We start from the raw sequence: 8,563 nt of genomic DNA, 5'->3' as shown, positions 1-8,563 counted from the left end.
TTTTTTTTTTTTTTTTTTTTTTTTTTTAACCCATCCCATCCAGGTGGCATGTATACATGGCGACATCCGTGTAACATGTATAGCCTACATGATCTAGTGTTTTGCTGCATGATTGTTACTGTATCATTATTATGATTACAGCATTATAATATATACAGTAATCACTCCAATATCCGGATCAATAGAGCCATCGGTAGGTTCGGATATTGGTTTTGTCCGGATATTGGGCCCCAGCTTATGGACTTGTACTTACGGACCCTAACACAGAGAAACACCTATACAACTCCCTCCGGACATGCATAGCACCTATTTAACACCCAAATCACACCAATAAGGCACATAAATGACTGAAATAAATGCAATAGACACATAAAATGTGGGTTTAGAAGTATGTTCATACATTAATAAACATTCTGGTACTTATGGACTCTAACCGAACCTAACCTAACCGAACTCTGAAAAACACATTCCTACTGCACATGCATGAGGTAAGGTTAGTATGGAAAGAAGTACAGTATGACACTTTCTGGTAAGTATAGTATGGGAAAAAATACAATATGAAACATTCTGGTAAATATAGTATGGAAAATAGTACAACATGAAACATTTTGGCTACTTACAGCAAGTCCCTGGCCACCTCGATGAATAACCGCCTCCTCTCGGACTCTGACAGTAAGAACGATTTCCTGAAGCACTTGCACTACACTCTTCCTGAAGTCTTGCACTGAACTTAGTCACTAACACACAGAAGTCCGTTCTTTTCACAGTGTTCACTTTAGTCCAAATAATGTTCCATTAAATTTAAGTGTTGCACATTAACTTTTCCCAAGTTTTTTTAAGTTTCCAAAGCCAAAACAAAGAAGGTTAGTTACGTTAAATTTCTTTTCTACTTAGTCTTTTCTCCCAACTTGAAAACCTTAACACAACACACCGTTTTTTTCACTGCACAACACTCAAAATTCCCGTGTGGTCTAGTGGAAAAGTTCTTGCTGTTTATTCACTGTCAGAGCCCGAGAGTATCACTGGCAGGCGTCCAAGGGGTGCATCGGTGGGTAGTGGTGATGGCGTACCGACTACAGAAGACTCTGAAGACAGCCGCAAACTCACGCGAGCGGTGACTCCACTGTAGCTGATGTGCTGGGCTGTGGCTCGGAGCATGAGGGCCTGTCTTGGGGAGGCAACGGAGTGGAACCAGGGCTTGGCACAGCGGGGTCACGGGCCTGAAAAACTGTCAATCGTTGACTGACGCAAGGACCGACGATTCTGGCGATTGATGATGCGCTGCCGGAAAGCACGCACTTCCTCCACGAGTCCCAAGGGCCCCATCTCCCTGTCGCAGTCCGGGTGTTCCAGGTAGTCTAGGACGAACTCTAGATGTTCCCGGAGTGCGCTCAGCTTGGGGATGGCTGGAGTAGTGTCCTGCTGGGCGGAGTCTGCATCATCATCGCCTTCGTCGGAATCTTCAAGTTCGGGACTGACACCAGCAACCGAAGACGCAATCTCGATATCAGACAACGTCTGATACCCAGGATCGCCCTCGTCGTCGTCCAACCACTCACGAACATCGTCCACATCAACATCGTCGCCGTGCCGTGCGTACGTGGCCGTGCATGGAAGTCATCCACGTCAAACCCTAGGAAATCGTACTCCACATCTGTTCCGAGAAGCAGACGAGACCAACCATTTTCAAGAGTTTTCACAGGGACTTCCTTCCATGCACTAGCCCAGTTGTACAGCGCAGACTTGATGTTATAGCGGCGAAGGTTTTCCAAAGTCCGCTTGCCTCGAGTGTCACGTCCTTCCCTGCGCTCGTCCTCGTCCTCGAGAACCACCATCACCTCGTCCAGGAACTTCCGACGGTACAGGCGCTTTGTTGCCACGATCACTCCTTGGTCCATTGGTTGAATGAGAGCAGTCGTATTAGGTGGCAGAAACATGCACCTAATACGGCCATTCTCAGCAACCAAGTCCTTGTCGCACGGGTGGGCAGGTGCATTGTCGAGGAGAAGGAGAGCCTTTACCTGGTCGCGAGGGAATTCCCAGTGTCTTCGTCTGGTAATGTATGACCTCCTTGACGAAGTGATGGTGAAACCAGTCTTTGAAAATCACAGCTGTGAACCATGCTTTCAAAGAATGGTACCATACGACAGGAAGGACATCCATCACCCCACGAAGGCACCGAGGCTGCTTTGCACGGCCAACAATAACGGGCTTAAGCCGGTGCATGCCATTAGCATTGGCACAACACAAAGCAGATATCCGTTCCTTAGAAAGCTTGCGGCCAGGTACACGCTTCTCCGTCTCATCGGCGAGAGTGTTCGTTGGCACCGAGCGATAGAATAGGCCAGTTTCGTCAGCGTTATAGACTTGACCGCGAGTGAGGCCCTCCCTGTCGATCAAGCCTTTCACCTTGTGCCGAAACTCGTCCACTCCATCCTCGTTAGCGTCCAATGCTTCGCCATGTGCTTTACGGTTAGTAAGGCCATGTCGCAACTTGAACGCGCGAAGAGCCAACCCTCGGATGCCTTGAAGTCTAGGGCGTCGTGAAGCCTTGCAAACTTCTCAGCAGCAGCCTTCAGCTCCGTTCCACGTACCATCACACCAGCTGCACGTTGCTGTGATGCACCAAATCAACGTGGAGCGGTCGATCTCTGCATACTTGGGAGTAAACATAACCTTCCTCTCCACGTTGCGTTTGCTTCTCGACGAGAAGTCAGCCGTGTACTGCATGAGCTTGTCTCGGGAACGCTTGATATCAAACAAAGTCGACCGGGCCAGGTTGAACTCATGGAGAATGCGAGAGGAAGACCAACCCGCATCAACCTTCTCCAATATCTCCCGTTTCTTCTCCAGAGTCAACACCACTCTCTTCCTTTTCTCAGGAGGCGGGGCCATCATCACACACACTAAGAGTAGGGCAGAGAGCAGCAGGAGGCCTTGCAGCAAGTACGGCACCACCACAAAAGCGAGCACGTGGGCAGCCATGACAAAGAGCGTAGGTCTTGTCGCGGTGAGAGACAGGCGGGAAGTGGGGAGGATGCAGCGGCGCTCTATCGGACGTCGGAGGAATGACGAACCAAAACAATGCTCTCACGCGGCGCGCGCGGCAAGTTCAAATTACGGACGGCAAAAAATCGATTTTTTTTCCAATTTTTTTGGATTTTCGGACCATTTTGGGAATGTTTGATCCCAGGACGATAAGGTTCGGTTAGTGGGGATGTTCGGTTATTGGGCGTCCGGATATTAGAGGGATTACTGTAATACTATAATACTGTATTATACTTTTAGCTGTGAAATTATGGTTCAAATAACAGTGACACCTGCTGGTGGTTTGGGTGGTGAAAACAACCCCCCGACGTAATGGGTTAATCTACCTCTGAATTGATTCAGTGAATTTGTACAAGAGTAGAGAAAAAGTACTTTTCCAGTACAAAAGGATCCATCAAGAAAAGGAAAATACAATTATACAAGAGATGGGTTAGGTTAGGTTTTGCAGTTGGGTTAGGTTATTATAAAATAGGTAAACTAGTGAAAACAAACCAAGACAACAAAAGTGGATAGAATAACCAGGTAAGTGAAGAAGATAAAATGCATGTGAAAAACAAGGGAAAGAAGATTAATCAAACATATACAGGGGCAATGGTATCTCAGAATATTTCCAAACATAACTATAAAATAGAGACCTAAGAAATCTACGGAAGGGCCGATGCAAAGGCAACGCTTCAAATGAAGTGAACTGAGGGTTATAATTTAAGTAGGCTGGGTTATTACAAAAATTTAGGTTAGGCTGAATAAATCAACACTGATAAAGATAATTCTGTGCCAAAAATGACATTCTAAGATGTCATCCATCTGCCTTCAGCGCCACTGGGGACAGGAAACAACGACCACTTTTAAACACTATTCACGGGTCTTTCATTACTGAGAAACTGGGAGAATCTGTGACACCTGTTCAAAAATATATATATATATATATATATATATATATATATATAGTATATAATTATATATTTTAAAAAATATTATTTTAAAGTCTTATGCACTATAATAATGAATACACACATACAGTATTTGCATTCTTAACTGGGATTTAATGTCTCACTCTGAAAAAAAGCATCCTAACCCAACCAAACCTAATATGCACATGTCTTCAATTGCTTGTCAATCAAATTGCTTGGCCATGTCTATGCATGACTATGGAATCTGGTAAGTGTGTTATCATCAAAACAAGGTATGACCAGTTTTTTCTTCTTTAATATAATGCAGCCTACGTAAAGATGGGAAGGTAAGAGAAGGAATATCTTTGTATACACATATATTTTTGAGCCAGTTTCACCTCGGATTCTCCCAGTCTCTCTAATACCATACTACCGCACTATTCACTATTTAAGATAAACATCAAAACTTGAAAACTCTCAGAAAATACTCAAGAAATGAATGGTTAGGTAAAAAAAAAAAAAAAAAAGGGGGGGGGGGGGGGGGAATAAGGTGGTCACATCTCAAAGAATACCCCAATCCTGTGCTATAAAGTCAGTGATTCCAAATAACTATGGTAAAGTTACCAATACTTTGTCTATACGGGAGGCTCCATGATACGCTGAATATCTACACCAACTGGTACAATGTTCAACCCTCATATATACTGCACAAAAGCAAAGCAGGACATGTTGCAAAACCTTCGTAAAATAAACATGTGAATTTATGAGGCCTGTGTTAGCATGAAAATAATCGGGTATTACTTTATAAGTTGCCAATATGCAGTTCTCAGATATTACCACCATAAATGCATAGTATATTACCTAAGAATGCTAATGAACCCCTATAACCCCATTCGGAAATCGATATCTACAAAGATAATGAATTTATTAAAATTCTCCCCAAAATCATACCTTTGGTCTTGGACAGTCCGTGTAAAAAATGCATGCGTTCATACATGTGTTTCTCCTTCCGTCGACTGCTCATGCATCTGCTAGTTCTGTTTCACCCACTCATAGGCATATTTTGTCATGTGATGGTGTTCTACCAATCAATTTGAAGGGCAGTCTTTGATTCCTGCTGGGTGGAAAATTAAAATCCTTCTAGCTATGGCTTCTGAAGAAGAAGGACGTGACCTGAGCACTGAGTGTAATATTGATTATTTACGCGTTATGAAGTGTTTCCACTTGGAACCAGAGGAAGCCACTGAGTTATTGGGCAAACACGGTGTACTTTTTCTGCTAGTTTTTGATGAGATTTGAGTGATTTTGACCTTCATTCTTTTTGGAAATGCTTCACTTTGCCCCTTTTCCAATCATGAACTTCGACTGGATGAGGAGGTGAGATGAAGCATTTTCGACAGAAAACGAAGGCAGAAGTAAATCAAATCGCATAAAAAAACCACCAGATAAACATACTGCACAACCTGGACCATTGTCTCTCTACGATAAGCATTCCGCTGTAGCACGCTAGATTAGGTTAGGTTTGTTTAGGTCTGTTTAGTTTGGTTAACCAGTTGTGCAATATATTTTTCCGGTGTTTTTTTATGGGATTTGAGTGATTTTTGACTTCGTTTTGTTGGTTAGGTTAGGTCTGTTTGGTTAGGTTACGTTGGGTATGACTGGTTGAGTTAACCGGTTGTGCAGTGTAGTTCTATGGTGGTTTTTAATGTGACGAGTGATTTTTATCTTCGTTTTCTGTCGGTTAGGTTAGGTCTGTTTGGTTAGGTTAACCGGTTGTACAGTATATTTTTCTGGTGGTTCTGGATGCAATTTCTGTGATTTTTGACTTCGTTTTAAGTCGAAACTGCTTCAATTCACCTCCTCATCCAGGCAAAGTTCATGATTGGAAAAAGAGACAAAATGAAGCATTTCTGACAAAAATTATGATCAAAATCACTCAAATCCCATCAAGAATCACCAGAAAAATATATTGCACGACCTATGGGGTGGACTGGCAACTAGAAAAAATTTACCAAATAATCACATAATGGGACAAATGGGAGGCAGGCAGACGCGGAAAAAAAAAAAAAAAAATCTCCCTGGGTTACCTACAAGATTGTAACTTGCTACGGTATATAACAACCAGAGCATGTTTTTATTTGGGTGGCTTAGTTGACATCTCACAACATGGTAACGTCTCCTAACATATAGCCAGCCAGCTTTTCATCACTTGCCTCTGGTAACTTTTATGTCTCACTTATCATCCACTACAACACTAACCTCACACACGTACCTGGCTTGTGAATTCGGTACGCTGCAGCTGGCTGAATATGGTACCCAGAGTAACCACCTTCACTCAAGCCAAAGTGGTGCGAATGGACAGATACCCGGCGTCCAACCTCTTCTCCTTCCAGTCTCCAGTGTATTCTGATTTTGTTTCTTCCAAATAATTCCTATTTACACTTAAATGAGAGGAATTTTTTTCTCCTCGTGGTTGGACTTCTTCATCTCCCGTACAAACAAATATGGCGTCGGCGTCACTAAATGGCAGCTACTGGGCCGATGGTTCTTTTCTTCAAAAAAAGAAAAACATTGGCAATAAAATAAAATATATACATAAAGTACGCAAATTTACAATATTACGTCACCATAAGGTTCTTTTTCTTCAATATATTTACTCGAATACCCATTTAAAGACTCAACAACGAAGAATTTTGAGGGATTTCATTTTTAGGTAAATGCAAGTTTTACTTTAAGCATCCAATTCCTATCCCTCCAGCTTGTTTCCTGCATTTTTTCTGAGTATATTCGTGGTGGTAGACAATTGTTTAATATTGACTTTATTCTTCCTTGTTATCAACTTCCCTATGTCCCCCCGACGTTTGTTTTTCCTCAGGTATAATGGAAGACTTACTCAACTACCCAAATTCATTTACTTTTGTTGTTATCTTTTGATTCATTTTTCTTTCGTACTAATTTTATGGGAGTAATGATGTTTACTGTTGACTGTTTCTTTTCTTGATGCTTTCTGCCACGGGGGTAATGGTGGACTTACTATAACTTGCTCGAATCTGGGTTGTTATGTTAGGTTTAATTGCTAGGTTACATTAGACTAGGTTAGGTTGGGTTAGGTTAAGATGTAAGGTTAGGAAGAGGTCTTAGAAAGCGACTGGGTCGAATGTTGGAGTAAGTGTGCACCATTACACTCGGGAATGCGTTGATGCAGCGAAAGAAACATGGCTAAAAACAATACAGAAAGAAATTCAATGTGAAACGTTCATTTAGCACCTTGAAAATAACCAGAAATACATGAAAGGCTATCCAGAAGAAATTATTTGGTAAAGTGCTGCTACTGCTTAAAGTAAAACATTAAAAGGTTAGAGACTGTTTCCTTGTGCAACACATGAGGGAAATTACTAGAATCTGATGTGATAACAGGAACAATACTCTGGATCTGATATTAAGGAATGATGAAACCATAATTGAAGACATCTCTGTTGACAGTCTTTTGGGGAAAAGTGACCATGCCTGCACTAGGTTTTATTGCAATGTGAAGGAACTGCAAGAAAAAAAGTGAAAAAGTAGTATATATGTATGAAAAAGCTGACTAGCTGACTACAATCTTATGAGGCAGAAATTGCCGACTGATTGGAGGGACTTTTCATCATCGGAGCCAGACATAGACGGGAAGTGGTTCAAATTCAAGAAGATACAAGATATAGTTGAAGAGTGTGTTCCCAAAAAGTCATTCATTAATGACAACACAAAAAGATGGCTAAACAGGAACTTACCAATGAACAGGAAACCATGGAGTAAAATTGAGAGGAAACAAAGACTGTGGGAACAAATAAAGAGACCGAAAGCCAATTACTATAGGAATGGTAAGAACAGAATGGAAGGAAGGGTGAACACTAAAACTGAAAGAGAAAATAGGATTGTCAACAACCAAGTGAGAAGAGAAACAACGAAAGCGGTTCAGAACAAGGAGCAAGAATAGCGAGGCTTCTAAAGGAGAGCCCAAAATTATTCTGGAAACATGTTCAGTCGAAGACTAGAACCAAGGCAAAAATTCTGGAGTTGTACGTTGGTCAAGACAAATCTCATAGGATGGTAAATGACAGAAAAAGCTGAGGTTCTCTTAAGGCACTTTTCTAATGTATTTGTAAAGGAACCAGATAGGGACTCCTCGAAGGGGATAGACGAGGCAATATCGCCTTTGGTGATACTAGACATCACCGGGAAGAAAATTAGGAGGGTTATACAGAAGATGAAGAAGGACAGCTATACCCCAGGATAGTTAGAGGTGATGGGGGAAATAACAGAGCCATTAACAATCCTCTTTGAATGTTCCTTCCACACCCAGTAGTTACCAACAGACTAGAGGATTGCAGATATTTCGTAACTCAATGGCTGCAAAAGACAACACTACAGCTCTATATTTTTTCCGTAACACTTCATAGAGACCGGCGCCATATTACAGTGTTAAGTCTCTTGTTTACACGTCAGTATTCAAGATGGAGAATGGGTAAGTTTAGGCCCTGTGTGTCCTACCTTCCTCTTATCCACCTTTAGGCAGTATTTTTTTGTATTACCTTTTGTTTTACCGTCTGTGCCTTGAAACTGTAGTCCTCCGTCTGTCCTACCTT

This window comes from Coenobita brevimanus, chromosome 25 (genome assembly GCF_032717465.1).
Source record: "Coenobita brevimanus isolate Jiangsu-jjx chromosome 25, ASM3271746v2, whole genome shotgun sequence".
Lineage (NCBI taxonomy): Eukaryota > Metazoa > Arthropoda > Malacostraca > Decapoda > Coenobitidae > Coenobita > Coenobita brevimanus.
Note: the sequence above shows the minus strand (reverse complement) of the source record.